This window comes from Propithecus coquereli, unplaced genomic scaffold (genome assembly GCF_000956105.1).
Source record: "Propithecus coquereli isolate 6110/MARCELLA unplaced genomic scaffold, Pcoq_1.0 Scaffold77, whole genome shotgun sequence".
Taxonomy (NCBI): Eukaryota; Metazoa; Chordata; class Mammalia; order Primates; family Indriidae; genus Propithecus; species Propithecus coquereli.
The window spans coordinates 850,968-868,168 of record NW_012153840.1 but is presented as its reverse complement, the minus strand read 5'-3'; positions in this window follow the sequence as shown (position 1 = coordinate 868,168).

Genomic DNA, 17,201 nt, shown 5'->3' with positions numbered 1-17,201 from the left:
TGAGCTTCCCCTCTCATCCTGTTTCGTGTCCCCGAGCTTGTCTTGCGACTGAGTGGGAATTCTCTCAGCAGTGTCCGCCATGCCGGGGGTGGCGTGGGGCGGGGGGACGTTTTCTCAGGAACACATCAGGCGGCCAATCTGAAAACACTGGGAGTTGGCGACACAAGATTCTAAACAGCACGCTCTTCGCACCGATCTTGTCAAGCTCTGGGGAAGCGAGTCTTTGTTCTAAAAGGTCTTTGTCTATCATAAATCTCTTTCTGAGAGTGAATTTTTGGGAATCTTAGAAACTGCCTTCTCTGTGCCCTCCCCAAGCTAAACCTGGAAAATCACCACCTGGGCTTTCTAAGAAGAGGCGTTGGATTGAGTGGCTTTTGGAATAAATATACCTTTGAGATGAATGGTCAAAAGATGGATCCCTTTAAATGAAAAGACTTCTAAATTTTCTTAAAAGTGAATTTTAGAGCTCTTTTACTGGAAACACTTGCCTTACTTGTATTAATAGAAAAAAGTTAGATTTTAAAAAGACACGTAATGTCGTGGCTAGCCTTAAAATTTCTGTTGATGAAATTGAAGAGCGCATATCTGACCTAAAACAAAGACTAAAAAATCCTTTGAACATTGCCCCTGTGGGAATAATGGCACAGACCAATTTGCCTCTTAGCTCGATGGTTTAAGTTCTATACTTTCACCTCAACAGCCTGGGTTTGAATCCCGGACAGGGAATGAGCCTGTTCTGGTTTGGTGTTTGTGTAACTTCTGCCATTCATTGCTTCTCTTCCCTTCTGCGCACAGCTTTTGCTTTTGTGTATTCTGTAGAGACACACGGGGCTTTTAGGTATTTACGTGCGAACGGTCAGCCGGAAAGCAGCGACCCTAGGAAATACAGCTGGACAGAATTGTGGGTTACATCTTGTTTATGACTAGGGACACTTTTCTTTCTTTGAGTTGCTTTTGTGGCTTTCCTAGATCTTTTAAGAACTGTTCTCCACCTCTTTAAAGACACGTCTTGCTTCTTTGATTAAGTCGTAACCTTGGTCAAGGCTTATTGGTTTCACTTAAAAGGATACTTTAGTCCAAAAGTTCAAAAGCAAAGTGTCAGCTGTTTGTCGGGCCAAGTTCGCTCCATTCGTCTTCACTCCTTTCTGCTCCTTCTTCTTTGCTGATCATGGAGTTTTGGCCAATCAAAGGCAGCCAACCGTTCAAACTGTGTTTAAGTAAGACAAACGCTGAGCTGTAATCAATCCAGCTGTTGCTATAACTCACTTCTCTTATCTCTATGTCACTTTCTCTTTTCTGTCCGTGAATCTTCTTCAACCACGCTACAGCATTAGAGTCTCCCTGAACCTGTTCTAGTTCAGCTGCCCAACTTGTGAATTACTCTTTGCTCAATTAAACTCCGTTAAATTTAATTCTTATCAAAAGTGGGTTCCGAGATAGAGCTCCCAGAGGTGCCAGGAACACCGAGAGCCCAAGCGAGGTACCTGCGGGACCTGCTGTCCTTTGCTGTTTCATTGCAACCGAGGCTGGCGGGTAAGTTCTCACTCAGATTCCCAACTGCCACAGATTTGCGTTTTGAGCTTTCTGAGTTTGTGTGAGCAAATTTTTGATCCTAACTGGGTTTTGAAATCACGGCAGAAACTAAATTAGGTCTGGGATCATTGGATCTGATAATTAATTAGCTTAGATCCGTTTAGAGGCCTCAGATGTCTGGCTGGGTTAGGCAGACATGAACAGTAAACGGCAATACTACAGGGGGTGCGGATTCCAGCTTTCGGGAATTCACAGAGATTTCTGTGTTCTATCCCTTGTTCCTTTTTCTTGTGCTCTTGGGTAAGGAAGAATCATTGCCTAAATTGAACATGGACATCTGAGAACCAAAGCCAAGATTGAAGGTGAAAATGGGATCCTTAATGTCTAAAACACTGAGTACTCTGCTTTCTAGCTATGTGCACCTATACATGTGTAAGAATGAAGCCCTGAAAGTGGCAGGTGCTTACCGAAATAACAGACTCTTACTAAAGGCAAAATTGTTGCCTAGCTAATAATTGCTTAAAGCAACAAAATAGGTTATTAAAAGATGGAATAAAGATTCACAATATTTAATAAAGATTAATAATATTTAAGAGCCAACAAATTCTTAAAAGAGCTGTAAGATCAGCTTCTGTCTATATGTCTGTGTCTATTTATGTCATTTGTATGTGATATTTCACTACCAGAATATATAAAAGAGCTCTAATTAATTAGCTTAAAAATAATAAGTGCTTAAATCAAATATTTTATCAAGAAGATGGAAAATAACGCAAATGCTTTTAGTCCGTGTGACTTTAAGAATACAGTAGTTGACCTCTGCTCAACTTTCTTTTCCATTCTGTTGTACTCTGAGTCACAATTTCTCTTTCCATTCACCTTCGGAGGGAGATAGTTAACGTGGACCTGAATACTGCAGAGAAACCGTGAGTCTCATTCAATATTCTCTCAAACTCTCTAGACTCATTTAGACTCTATAACCTTTGCCCAGAGATCCACTCTTGTTCAGTACGTGTTTAGTGTGTTGATGGTCTTTTGCTTTGTTAGACTCCTTCTTTTAAAGACTCTAGCCGAGTGAGGCCATAAAGCCTCTAAGTCTGGATTCCGGGGATACACACAACTGTTACTCACTTAGGACACGAAATATCTCAGGGCCCTCAAGCTCACCCCGAAATGCCTTGAGTCAGTTTTGTAATTGCCCTCACTAGAGCTTCCACATTGGCAAAAGGAAAAGCTGCCACTGTTCACACAGACTCCCAACGTGCCTTTGGAGTCTGCCGTGCAGTTGGCACAATCTGGAAATCTCATTTCTTAATTTCTGCTTACACTCCTGTTGCCAATAGACCTGTAACATCAGAGAGGTTGTATATTGGGCCAAACAGACTCCCTGTTGAAAGGTGGCCTTACTAATAAGCTATCTAACAGAGGACAACCAACTATCAAACAGAAAGTAAGAGAAATAAACTCACAACACATAATTGCCCCTTTGAAGAGAAAACTCACAGTACAGCTGCCTTTTGTTTTAATTAAACACCTGGGACTTCACTCGTTCTCTCTAAGAGTTTGTTTTTCAGCCTTGAAGAGCCCCAAGTGGATGACGGTAGGGGTGCAAGCTCTCTGCCTCAGTGCCAGCCAAAACCATGTCCCAAGGACAAACCCGTCTCCAGGAGGAAGAGGAAGGGGGAAGCCGACTCCCTGACATCTCACAGCTGCCTCCTGTTTTCAGTCTGAAGCAGGAAAAAACCCACATTTTTTTACCCTTTAAAAGCACCAGGCTGCTTTTCTTCAACTGTCTGGGACTTCCTTCCTTCCTCTGTGTGCTGTGGCTACTCCCTCCTTCTCTCTCTCTCTCTCTCTCTCTCTCTGTCTTTCTCAGGAGAGTAAATCAACTTTTGCTTCTGCATATCCTAATCTTTGTGTGAGAACTCTTTCTCTGCCCACATACCAATCTCACACCCTTTCACCTGTGGCCCCTTTTCTTTTTAACTTTTTGATGTGTGCTTCTCTCCATCCCGTAGGACATATGTGCAAATGGGGGATAACTAAGAAAAACAAATATGTAATTGGTACTGCCCTGGGATCTGCAGTATCTCTGACTAGGTTATTTCCCAGTGCACTATTTGTAAATCTCACCGAATCTGCGGAGGAAACTGGCCCCCAGAGGCCAGACTGTCCCCTTTGGCACTCCACATTGATTTGGTACGTTTACCTCCAGCTTAGGCTTTTCTGGTTGTGTGGTTATTGTTTACGTGAGTCGTGGATGGACTGAACACCGTCCAAGCAGGCGAGCTGGTGCTACCGCAGCGTTCTGTCACCCCGGGCACACTGACACCTACGAACCTTCTATTCCTGGATCGACGGAACACCGTGGGGACTGAGTGAGCAATTCGATGCCATGACTCGCTACATGCAGGCGCTGACTATGCTTGGAGCATGTCACCGACTGGTGAAAGCAGTGCAGCCTCCGCCAGCTGACAGGCCTGTCATCTTGTTTGACCAAGAGATCGTGTGTCCGTCAAAGCCGTCACCTCGCTAGGAAGGCCCTATAAAATGCCGTGAACTACCTATGCTGCCGTAAAAATGAAAGAACAATCCCCCTGGATTCCCGTGAGCCACAACAAACTACACGGAGACAATTCAAGGATAACCCTTGCAGGTGACCTGAAAGGAAGGATTTCCAGGGCCAGTTCCCAGGCCCCTGAAGCAGATGTTGTCACGAAGTAGACAGCTTTTCCTCAAGATTGTGGATCAAGACACCCCATTTTTCATCTATAAATTCCTTTTTGTCTTTAAACCCTCCCCCGCAAATGGTCCTTTTTAAAACCCTTCTTCCTTTAAGCCTCCCCCTTTGAGGACTGCACGTTGGAAGCTGAGAGGCGATCGCCTCAACCCATCCCATTCTCCCTTTAATCTTCCACGATGACTCTTTCCAACTCCGCCTTGCGCATACTAACCCTTTGCAGCAGGTCAGGCACAGACCCGGCATCTCCTGGCGCCTGTCTTTCAAACCCTGGCCACGCTGACTAATCAATCTAATTGCTGGTTATGCCAACACCTAGATCATGCAAAGGAACCCGAACCCATTCTTGTTTCTGCCAATGTGAGTGCCTGGTGGAACCAGTCTGGAAGACAGATGTATGACGAGTGACATCCACAACCGGAGAAGAAACACCATGCTGCTTCTCCTGTTGGTGAGTCAACTGGACACAGAAAAACCTCTGGAAGCTCAAGAACTATCTTTTGCTCAGGTAAAGTCATGAGAAAGGAATTTTTCCCTCTGCATTAAAAACAGGGCTGATGCTGGATCTTTTCTAGGTGACATACCAGGGCAATATTTTGATCAGACTCTACGGTTTGATTCCACAGACGGCATTCTCGCACCTCTTAGATGGTGCTGACACGAACGCCCGTGAGGTCGACAATTGCCAAACCACCAGATGTTGGGGTAGTTCACTCGCCCCTTTTGTTAAGTTGTCAGACACTAAAGATTACACATGGTTAGACCGGAAGTCTGGACTGACTTGGTTAGGTGACAAAACCAGCCATGTAACAGCCAGATTTAGACCACAGGCCTTTAATATCACGTTTCATAACCTGTTCTGTTCCCATAGACTGACAGGGACACATGGAGCTGGAGGTATGGACGTGCCAGTGAGGAAGAAGAGGCACAGCACACTCCAGACCGGGAGGTCACAGGTTCCAACCTGACCCTATCTGTAAATTACACTGTCTTTTTATTGTGGCAATGAAATATACAAGTGGTTCCCGCCTAGATGGTCTGGACGCTGTGGACTTAGTTATCTGACACCCTCTGTTACTAGGTACTCTACTGTAAATGCCAGCCAAACCACAAACTTGGGCTCTTTTGTTCATAAAGCGGTACCAAGCAAATGTACTACTAGATGTGGTATTACAAAAAAACCTCTTGTATATCACAATTCTAAGTTTTTTTTAATTTTAATTTTTTTGAAGGGGTGGGAGGTTGTGAGGAGGGGTGTTCAGTTGCATTGTTTTGTTTTTCTTTTTTTGAGACAGAGTCTCCCTCTGTCCCCCTGGGTAGAGTGCAGCGGCATCATTGTAGCTCACTGCAACCTCCAACTCCTGGGCTCTAAGTGATCCGTCTGCCTCAGCCTCCCGGGTAGCTGGGACTATAGGCATGTGGTGCAATGCCTGGCTAGGTTTCTTTTTTCTTTCTTTTTGGTAGAGACGGGGTCTCGCTCTTGCTCAGGCTGGTCTTGAACTCCTGAGCTCAAGCGATCCTCCTGCCTTGGCCTCCCAGAGCGCTAGGATTACAGACATGAGCCACTGCACCTGGTCACAATTCTAAGTTCTTTCTGGTGCTCGGGACTCTTTGCCCAGCATTTGGAACTCGTGAGATTAGAAAGACAGTTTTGAATCTCTCCACGGTAGTAGAACAAAAGTCCAATATCGCCATGCCAGCAATGGGAGCACTTCAGCCCAACCTCTGTTGTATTTGAAAACTGCAGCGTCCTGGATGCCCCGACAGCCCGACAGGGAGGAGCTCGCGTGACTGTTGGTGAAAAAATGCTGTTTCCACATAAAACCACATGAGGCAAGCAGAGACTGCGATCTACACCTCTTAGAAGACAAGATAAATATTCTCCATCAGATTAAGGAAGACTGATTCCCAAGAACGGGAGACTGGCTTAACGGGCGGTGGGGAAATGGGCTTAGATCTGTTCTTTCCTACTTATTCATTCTCATGCTAGCCTACGTTCCTGTCTCCCTTTGGCTACTAATCCGATCTCTCTCTCCACAGCAGCTACCCACACAGCTTTTAATGTGCGAAGCTTCTAGGGAAGTTCCAGGCGGGGTAATGAAGGAGCTCAGGAAATTTCACCCCAAAATATGACCCTTGGTATAAAGAATATTTTGAATTAAAGGCTCTTGGAGAGTAACAGGCCCTTGGGAGAGGCTTTCCCTCTATCTGCACAAACTGGACTGACCTGATGAGAAGATCAAAGGCGGCAGTTGGCTTCCCTTCCTCCCCCTGTTACCCCGTAGATTGCAGGAAACAAGATCAGAGTGCAAGCAGACCTGGCCCAAACCAGGTGTTGTGTTTTAAACACAATCCCTGTCTCTCAGGTTAATACAATTTGCAAAGAGAATCATTTACAAGTTATCTGTCTCCCCCATCCATTCGTCCTCCTTAGTGCCATTTGTCACCCCTAAACGGAATGACCTGCACCCCATATTTCCCCTCCCCTCCAAAAAGACAGGTATAAAAATATCTAAACTTTATTGGGACACTGAGGCTGGGGGCTCTGGGACGCTGTTTGGATGAAGGTGAGGAGGTGTGAGCCTCGCCTGGTCTCACTGTGTCGGAGCTGGACAGAGTCCGAGCAGCAGCTATCCAATCCCCTCCTTGTACAGATGCAAAGACTGAGGCCACGGAGAGGGGGCCCAAGGCCATCCAGCCCGTCTGCAGGGTCTCCTGACTCCTGGCCCAGTGCTCCTTCCACTCTGCCTGAGTCTACCTCTCGGGGTGACCCAGCTCGTGCTCTTAGGGAGCCCTCCTCCCATCTGAGGGCACATAGACCCCCCACTCCCACCCGACTGTTAGCACTGAGCCAAAATGACCCAGGGACAGGGCGTGGGGCTGTCTGAGAAGCCTTCCTGTCCCCTTATCCTTTCTTCCAGCATCATTCCGCCTCTTCCTTCCCTTTTTCCATTCTCCTCTGGCTCTGCAAGCCCATTCCTCTTACCAAGGGCATGTTACAGACATACCAAAATTGACACCCAGTAAAGGCACAAGTGGATACGTGCGCTGGAGGGGCTGAGGGGTTGCAGCTGGAAGAGCTGGATGTGAGCAGAGAGTCTCCTTGAAGGTCTCTGCTTCATATCTGTGCGCGTGTCAATTCCGAGCTCCACCCTGTGATACAGAGCTGCTGTGAATGGTTGGGCAGGTTGTGCACTGCACATAGACATTTGACTTCCTGTCTGGAGCTCCTCTTGCCAAACCCTGTGCCCTGATGTGGGGCTGTATCTATCCCAAGGAAGGGGCACTTTTCTTCCCACTTTGCACACAAGTGCCTCATGGGCCAGCAGTGGCCCTGCCTTGACGTGGCCATATTTGTTTTAGCATTTTCAAAAACCTTTTTTTCTCCCAAATTCTTGGGTAATTGATGCTGCTGCAGGAAGCTGGCCGATGTTTCTCAGCGGGCTTTGTAGGTCCAGATCGCAGCTTGAGAAGCTGAAATTGACCCCAGTTCACAGCCTCCTGCCTGGAAAATTAAGGTGGTGGGTTGGTTTTATCTGTAAATTAAACTCTGGGCTTTTAAATCCCTTGCAGCAAATGCTGCTTCTAGAAGCTTCTTTGATACCAGCTGTACATGTGGTTACCTGACAACATCTTTTCTGGTTACCACCTTGGTTTGCAATGTGTTTTCACTATATGGAAAAAAATGTTTAATTGTATATTGAAGTATCACATACATAGAGTGCATACATTTAAAATGTATAGCTCAATGTGTGTTTACATGTAATTAGAGCAGCATAACCACCACTCAGATCAAGATACAGAACATCTCCAACACCCAGAAGGCTTCTTCACGCCTGCTGCTAGTCCATACCCTCCCCCAAAGAGAACTACTTTTCTCCATCACCGTAGATTAGTTTTGCCTGTTCTTGAATGTCATGTAAATGGAATTGCACAGTATTTAGTCTTTTGTGTCTGGATTCTTTTATTCATTGTTATGTCTATGAGATTTATTCCTGTTGTTGCAAGGAATTGTAATGTGTTCTTCTTCATTGCTGTATACTATTTCATTGTATGAAGACACTATCATACGATTTATGTATCCATTTCTCTATCGACGGATGTTTGGGTTGTTTCCAGTATGAGGTTATTATAAGTAAGTTGCAATGTCCCATTCTTCTGGGGTGCCTAGGAGTGGAATTGCTGGGTCATAGGGAAAGTATGTGTTTTGCCCCAACTCTCATAGATACTGCCAAGCAGTTTTCCAATATGGTCCCACCAATTTACATTCTCATGAGCACAGCCTGAGCGTCCTAGTTGCTTTACATCCTTGCCAACACTTGGTGTCATCAGACTTTATAACTTTAGCCATTCTGGTGGAAGTGTGGTGGAGTCTCCTTGGGTTTTAATTTGCATTTCCCTGATGACTAAAAAAGTTGAGCATCTTTTCATATTTTTATTGGCCATTTGGGCATCTTTTTTTTTAATGAAGTGCCTGCTCATTTTTTTTGCTCATTAAAAAATTAGGAGGTTTAGGCCAGGTGCAGTGGCTCACGCCTGTAATCCTAGCACTCTGGGAGGCGGAGGCGGGAGGATCGTTCAAGGTCAGGAGTTTGAAACCAGCCTGAGCAAGAGCGAGACCCCCGTCTCAACTAAAAATATATAGGAAAAATTAGCCAGGCATGGTGGCGCATGCCTGTAGTCCCAGCTACTCGGGAGGCTGAGGCAGTAGGATAGCTTGAGCCCAGGAGTTTGAGGTTGCTGTGAGCTAGGCTGATGTTACGGCACTCTAGCCCGGGCAAGAGAGCAAGACGCTGTCTCAAAAAAAAAAAAAAAAATTAGGAGGGTTTTTTTTTTCCCACATCAATTTGTAGGTGTTCCTTATCAATTCTGGATGTGAGCGCTTTGTCAGATACATGGATTACGAGTACCTCCCTTACATGGAAATTGAACTCGTTTACTCTTCACCTCACTCCAAGACCACCCATAAAGAGCGGCCTGGCCCTGTACTGGGCGCTGGGGACCGAAATGTGTACGATGTGGCCCTTGTCCTTGAGGAGAGGTCACCTCCTTCTGTTTCTTAGAATGAGCAAGAAGCAAAGGCGGTCGCTAAGGCACCAGCTGCCCTCATTAAGCTGACATAATTACTTAACAGAAGTTTCCTTGAGATTTCTTCAGAGCTCAGGTTAGGTGAAAAGCAAGGTTTCCCTATGTTTGTTTTCTCGGCTGGGTTTTTAAATTCCTTGCAGTGAGTGCTGGTTCTGGAATTTTCCTTGACTCCACGAGCTCCACCAGCTCAATGTGCCCTCACCCCCTGACCTCTCCCTTGGTTGCCACCCTGGCTTTGGGATGTTAGGCTGGACCCGCCAGGATGTGGTCAAATTCCCAGCCCGGGTTCCTGGTGCTGAGCAGAGGTGAGTCGGGGACAACCAGGGAGGGCAGGGGCTTTGGCGGGAGTGGGGGAGGGGCCTCGCCTGGCGCTCTGCAAAGCCGGGTCCAGTTTAGAAGTCCTCCTCTGACCTGGGCAAACCCCCAAACCAGGCAAAACCAGAACCCCCCCCCGCCCCACGTCTTGGGCTGCCAACCCTGACGGGGACTTGGGAGGCTGAGTAGGAGGGGACTGAGGCGCAAAGGTCGGCGTGAAGGGGCTGCGCTGAGGCCGGGAGGGATGGGCAGGCGTGAAAGCTGGGCCCAGGCCACGGGAGAGGTCGACGGCCGGTCGGTACACGGATGGTGGGGGACCTTGGCAGGCTCGGGGACAGCATGTCCTGGAGTCCGAGACCAGGCACAGGGCGCAGTGCAGAGGGTGCCGGGCAGGGGGCGAGAGCCCTGGGTTCTAGCCGGGGCCCTGTTTCTCGCTCGCCAGGTGCCGACCAAGTCCCCTCTCAGGGCCTCAGTTTTCTGCTCCTGTGGCCCACGAGTCATTTAAGTGCCCACCGGCTCTGACGCTGTCTGCAGCTGATCTAGGAGGGAGGCACGCGAACCCCCGGGAGCAGCCAGGAGGCCCAGCCGTGGGGAGCCGAGCGTGGTGACAGGGAAGCAGGGGGCATCCTGGACCCCTGACACCCAGTGTCCTCATGCTGCCGCCCCCGTGTCACCTCCCAGGCAGGCTCTTGATCCCTGGCTGGACCTGGGGCCTGTGTTATTTAGGGGCCTCTCTTTCTGCTTGTCTGTGATGTGCTGTTTTGCATCTGGGGTCTCTGTGTTTGCATCAGACCCCACCGGGCCCAGCTCCGGCTTCCTGAGAGGGTGCGGACTGCGTCCACCCCAGCTGCAGTGCGGGACGTGCGGTGCAGCGTGAACAGCCTGGGCTGGACTCCCCGCATGCTCGCCCCAACCCCTGGTCTTCCTGGGTCAGGAGGCTGGGGCGGGGGCTGGGCAGATCACAGCACCCAGGCCTAGAGGCCCACTGCCCCCCGGGAGCTACGGGTGCTGTCTCCGCAGGCTCTGGAAGCTGGGATCCGCCTATGAGGCATCCTGGCCCCCTGGGAGGGTGGAAATGAGGACCCCAGGCCCCAGAGGGCACACGGGCAAGGTGAGGTTCAGAAGGGGCAAGCCTGTGGGCCCCAGAGCCATCAAGCTACCCCCTCCACCCACATGAGGCAGACAGGAAAACTGTGGCCCAGGAGGGGCTCGGACTTGTCTGAGGTCCCCGTGTGTCCTGGGACACAGGTTGTGTGTGCAGAGGGGGAGGGGCTGCAGGGCTGGGTGGCCCAAACTTCGGACCAGGACAGGGGTGGAGCAGAACACAGGAGAGCAGCAGGCTGGGAGCCTGGGTAAGGACAGGACCATGGGCTTGGGGTTGGATGACTGTCCCGGATGACCTGTGGGACCCTGGGCAGCGTCTTGCAGCTCCTCCTCTCTGAGAACGTTTTGTTCACCTCGTGGGACGCCGGGGACCACGTGAGCAAAGGCGTGTGCCAGTAGCTGCTACTCAATGCGCCTGGTCCTCCCTCCCCTCCTCTGGGGATGGGTGGGTGAGGCTAGGACTTCAGGGGAAGCCTGAGGACATAGTTTGCTGATGTCACGGTGGGGTGGGGGGTGCGGTGTACCAAAGGCCACCCTGCCTCTTGTCAGTTCTTTGTGGGAGTCCAGGCTGGAGGGCAAGGGGTGTGGAAGTGGAAATGCCACCGGCAGGGGCCTGGTTCCTGGGAGAAAGGACGAGTTTGGGCGGGCGCAGAGATGCCGTTCCCAGAAAAGAGAGAGGCAGGCAGGAGGCAGGCAAAGAGGATGCAAAGAGGGTGCTGACAGCTTCTAGGGTGTTGGCTGGAGCCCGTCTGATAAGACCTGGAGTCTCATTGCCAAAGACTTAATGAGATTTACTTTGTTTTCTTTGGAACCAGGCAATGTGCTGGGGAAGCTGGCTTCCAGCCCCGGGCTCTGCACGGGCTGCTGTGTGACTCGGAGCCAATCACTGCCCCTCTCTGGGCCTCAGACTCCCTATCTGTGACCTTCCTGCCTGCACCCTAGCAGTAATGGAGCCAGTTTAATTGGTTGGGTCATCTGACAGCTTCCAGACTCAGTTTCTTCATCCGTGCAGTGGGGATAGCACTGTCACCCACCCTGGAGGTGGCAGGGGGTGTGGCCCCAGCACCTGGGCCAGGTGCAAAGTCAGTGATCGTTACTGGCTGAGTGCAGGGGCAGGAGGCTTGGGGAGGGGAGGGCCAGAAGAGCACGGTGTTCCTGGGCTCTGTTCTGCCTTGGCCGCGGGCTCGCTCCTGCTCTCCCTCACACAGGGTCTCTGTCTCTGTCTGTCCCTCCCTGTGTTTCGGGTCACCCCTTCCCATCGCAGTCTCTCCATACCTCGCTGTCTCTCTGTCTCTGCCTTTCTCTGTGTCTCTCTTCCTTTCTGTCTTCAGTCTCTGTTTTGGGCTTTCTTTGTCTCTCTTTTTCAATCTGTTTCTCTCTGTCCTGTTTCTCTGTGTGTCTCTGTCCCCTCCTCTCTCTCTCTCCTCCAACCCTCTCCCTTCCTGAGGCTGCTCCGGCTTCAGGGAGCCACAGGGCCGGGCCAGGGGGGGAAGAAGCAGGGCCTCTGCTCTCAGAGGACGCTGGGCTCCCCAAGCTGCCAGCCAAGCACCCCAGTCAGGGAGGGGGCTGACAGATAAGAGCTCTGCCGCACGATTGCTGGAAACTTCCTGGGGAACGCGGGGCTGCTGACCAGCTATGGGACGGTGGCTGAGAACTCTCCCACCACTGTAAGTCTAGATGTTTTTACTTAAGCCAGCTTCCTGACCCCAAGAGCCAAAGGCCCAGACGATCCCTGTCCCTGTCCCGCTGAAATGTGCAGTCTTGCTAGAGTGACAAGGGGAATAGGGTTGAAGCAAACAGTTTCCCAGAGAAGAGCCTGTGGGGGCTGCTTAGGAAACAGAACACTCCCCTGGAGCCAGAGACATCTGGGAGGACTTCCTGGAGGAGATGGATCATGAGGGAGGAGGAAAGGGACTCACATGTACTGAGTGGCTGCCGAGTACATTGTAAACATTGGCAGAGTCGGAGTAAGCACAGCCATCTCCCTGGGAGGTACCAACAGGAGTGTTCAGTAAAGCCCCAGAGAGGTGAAGCGGCTACGTGGTCACCCAGCCAGTGAGTGGCAGCGTCAGGGTGGGGTCTGCCCCTGGACCCATGCTCTGGCCACTGTCAGCCATCGTTCCTACCCCTCCACTCCGTGCCACTTCCTCCCTTCCCGGTGTGGGGGAAAGAGGATGGGCTGTGTGACCTTGGGTCAATTGCTTGCCCTCTCTGGGCCTCCTTATTGGTGACAATTCGGGCCAATGGCTTTCTGAGAGGACCGTGGAAGCCCAGGCTCCTGCACCAGGGCTACACGGTCTGCTAGAAGGGAAGGGGTGAGCAGGTGGGCTTTGAACCCCCACCTGCTGGGTCCTGAGTGTCCATTCTTTTATCTGTTTTAAATGCAAAGCCTGGACTTCCAGGATATCTCTCCAGCCTTCTCTTTTTCTGACTTTCTGGGAGTGTGTGTACCCCTCATTCCCTCACCCCAGCCATCGGGGGCCTCTCTGAGGTGGGTACTTCCTGCTCCCAGACTAGGCCCCCAACCCCAGGACTCAGACCAGCCTGAGGCCAGCAGTGACTGGACGCCCTGGGCCCCTGTCCTGGGAGGCTCCAGGCCTCAAGGGGTGCTGAAGTGATGGAGTTTCACCACTGGTGCCCAGAGGACCTCAATGGCAGGAGATAGCTGGGGACTGGGTGTCTCTTGAAGCCTCCTGCCACCAGCCTCTGTCCAGGAGGGCCCTGGGGCCCAGCAGGTTAGATATGGGACAGTCACACCTCTCCCAGAGCTGAAGTTGGGGGTGTGTGTGCCACAACAGGAGGGACTGGGGCCAGTGGCCCCTGCAGCCTGTAAGTGCCAGCAACACACAAGGCTTCGTCCTTCTGGGAGCCAGTGTAACGTAGCAATGAAAACCCGAACTCTGGAGTCCATGGACTGAGATTGCATCCTCGTTAGTGAGAGACCCTGGACACGTTGCCTAAACTCTCCGAGACTAGGTATTCCTCCTCTGCAAAGCAGATACGACAGCAGGGCTCGCCTCCTGGGTCTGTTGCAAGGATTAAGGATGATGTCTGCAAAGTGCTTAGGCAGAGCTGGCATACTGTAAGTGCTCAATAAATGCTGGCTCCCACTATTGCCATCCCTTCCCTCCATGCCCTCAGCACGTCCCTTTACTACGGCTCTTACAAAACTCCCTGGTAACAACATGCCACATGTCCCCCTTCCCCACCCACTGTGCTCTGCTGCAAGGCAGGCTGCGGCCAGCTCTTGTCCCTCTTCTTATTGCCTGGCCCATGGTCAGTACCCAAGAAATGTTTGCTGAATAACTGAGTGAGTGATTTTGGGAAGGGTACTGTCCCTTCTGTATGGTGAGGGTCTTAAGAGGCAACGTCTTGCCAGCAACAGGGGTGGTGAGAACAACAGCTGCACAGGCCGGGGCTAGACAGAGTGTGTCCTTCAGACACAGCTGCTTCCAGGGAGACAAAGAATAGTTTCTGGGAAACCATGGTAGGTGGCCGAGGAATCCACGTTTCTAACTCTGGGGCTGATCCTCTGTCCTGTGCCTCCCGTTGCCTCTGCCCGGCTGTGTGTCTTAAAGACAAGTCACTCCGCCCCTCCACCTCCATGTGTTCAACAGGGCCACGTTCCGATGGGCCACGTTTCGTGGAAGGGACCGCGAGACGTGAGCCGTGTGCTACGGATGCCCTGCAGAGGTGCTGTCCCCCAGCTCTGAGTGAATTAGCAGACAGTGCTGGACCCAGGCTGAGTCTCACATTGGGACCTCACTCTCCTCCAGGTTGGCTGACATTAGAAGATATTGGGGGGCTGCTCCAGCAGCTGCAAGGAAGAGCCAACATTGGCGGGGGGACCCCAAATTCCCTGCCACTCTCTATTCAATCAAAGGTTTGGTTAAAATGAAGAATCTTATGGAGGAGAGACTGAAGGATGTAAAGCACATATTTCTGTAGACATCCCGTCCTCAAATAAACCTGTGGATCCAGCCAGCCCCAACCCTAAGGATGCTGTGGACCACATAGTTCAATACGCCACACTTGCCCCATTTACCACACCTCACCGGGATGGGAGAGGGGTGGATTTCCCTCAGTTTTCAGGGCTGAGAAGAACTGGGATTCTCTTCCTCAACTGGTTTAGTTTTACCTCAAGAGCACCATGATTCATGATGTTGATTATATTTCCACTTTTTCCTGGGCCACTAGGGAACTCACAGCCAAATCTACTAACCAGATAGGATGTCTATACCTGTCTTTTTCTTTCTTTCCCCACTCTTTGACTTAATTTCCTCACTTGAAAAGATAAGACCTTATCCAGGGTATATTTTGTAGGCTTTCTTACGTCCTTTTTATTAGGCTGTGGGATATAAGTCCATAAAGAAGTGCTGAGTCTACCTGTGAAGTGGGTGCTGGAGGGAGAGAGGTGGAGGTGGTGGAGAGAAGGGGAGAGCAGGAAGGGTGGTGATGGGCAGAGGTTTGTGGAGACCCCCAGGTCAGGAAGCAAAGCCCCCAGTGGGGACAGCAGGAGTGCCCAGAGGAATTGTGATCAGCGCAGGGGCTGGGCACTGAGTGGGGAGGGTCACCAGGGGCCTGGTCTCAGGAGCCTTGAATGCCAGGCAAAGCTTCCATTTCTCCAGCATCAACTGGCACTTTCTACATCTATTATTTCTAACTTCTATTATATATTATTCCAGATTTTGTAGATGTTAAATCATTTTCCCAGAGTTCGAAATCTGAGAAACGGCCAAGCCCCCATTGGATCCCCAGACAGGCCCCAAAGTCTCAGCTTTTTCTACCTGGCCATCCTCCTTTATCCTGGGGCCACAGAAAGCCAGCGAAGCCTTCTCAGCAGGGGAATGACGCGACGAGCTGCGTGTTTCAGACGCGTCTGTGCTGCCCGCAGCGTGGTGGAAGGCAGCAAGCTCGGGGCTGGGAGACCAGGAGCTGCTGAGGTCTCAGCTGAGAGATGGTGTCTGGGACCACGGTGGGGGGTGGCGAGGAGGAAGGGATGGGGCCAAGAGGCAGTTGGGAGGTGGAGCTGACAGGTCAGGAGGGGTGACTGAGGGAGCCGAAGACCGAAGAGCTGCCTGGGTGTTGGGCTTGGGCAGTGGGGCTGGTTGCAGCGCCGTGCGCCGAGACGGGAAAGCCAGCTGGGGGCAGAGGAGGAGCTGATGCGCTGGGAGGCTGCTGAGTTGGCCACCTGTGGGGCTGACTCACCTGGTCACAGCCCCCAGGGCAGAGTCCACGTGCCATGCCCAGCCTTGCCCCATGAACAGTGTCATTGACACCGCTGCCGCACGGAGCCTCGGATGTCCCCAGACCCGAGGAGGGAGGTGGTGATTCCTGCAGGTCGTCAGGGCCCAGCAGGGACCTAGGCCCGGGTGCAGGGCACGGAGGGGTCTGTGTGGATTGTGCTGGGTGACTCACAGCCCTTGTCACTTCCTGCCGTCAGAGCCCTGGCCCTGAAGGAATCTGTGGGTCCCCTGCTGCCTCTCGATGGCCAAGTCAGAGACCGCGAGACCCCTCCCCCACTCGCCAGGACAGGAGGGGGCTGGGGGTTACTTGGGGAGATCCCAGAGGGGTGAGTCAACATAAGGAGCTGAGAAGGCTCAGCAGGTGTAGACCTCTGACTTCTAGAACAGCACCTGTATGCAAAAAGTGCTTAATAGATGTTTGATGAATGAGTGAAAACTTTGGATCCACACTTGGCTTCCTGTGGCTTTACTGTGTCACCGCAGGTAAGTTATTGCTCTTCCCCAAGCCTTGGTTTACCCAGCTGGAAAACGAAGGGGCTGGACTGATGGTCTCTGGGGGCCTTTCCAGCTTGAGAAGCAGGTGGAACTGTCCCTGAGGTGCTCAGGGGTGCCAGGAGTGGAGTACGGCCACAGGGCCCGGGGGCCAGAGAACTGGGCTCTTCCGATCCTCCCACGGTCCTCCATGGCTGTTCTAGGCAAGCTCCTGCACAGCAGGGGGCAGGGAGGGGGTGCAGGGGAAGGGACCCCCCAGGCCGAAAGAGCCCACAGCTGGTGCCAACAACATGAGAGCAGCCCCAGAGCCCACTGGCTGGTCCCAAGGCCTGAGGCAGGTGATTTTCATGCCCTGATGGTGCCAAGGCTCACCTGGGCCCAGGTAGCTTACCCTCGTGGGCATGAAGTGACTCCCCAGCTGGAGCTCTTCCCCCACCCTCCTCGCCCACCAATCCGTTACAATCGATGCTGGGGTCTCCAGCTAATGATCCGAGGGCTGGATCTGGCTTACGGACAGGTTTTGCTTGGCCACACGGTATTCTGATTTTAACAGATGTTGGCTTCGAGCGCATTTGCCCCAGCAGGCTCTGTTCCCTTTGCCGCCGCGGCCGCCCCTCCCCACTGTCTCGAACCTGGCAGCGTCACGCATTTATATGAACTGCCTGGCCCTGGAGGCACCTTTGTTT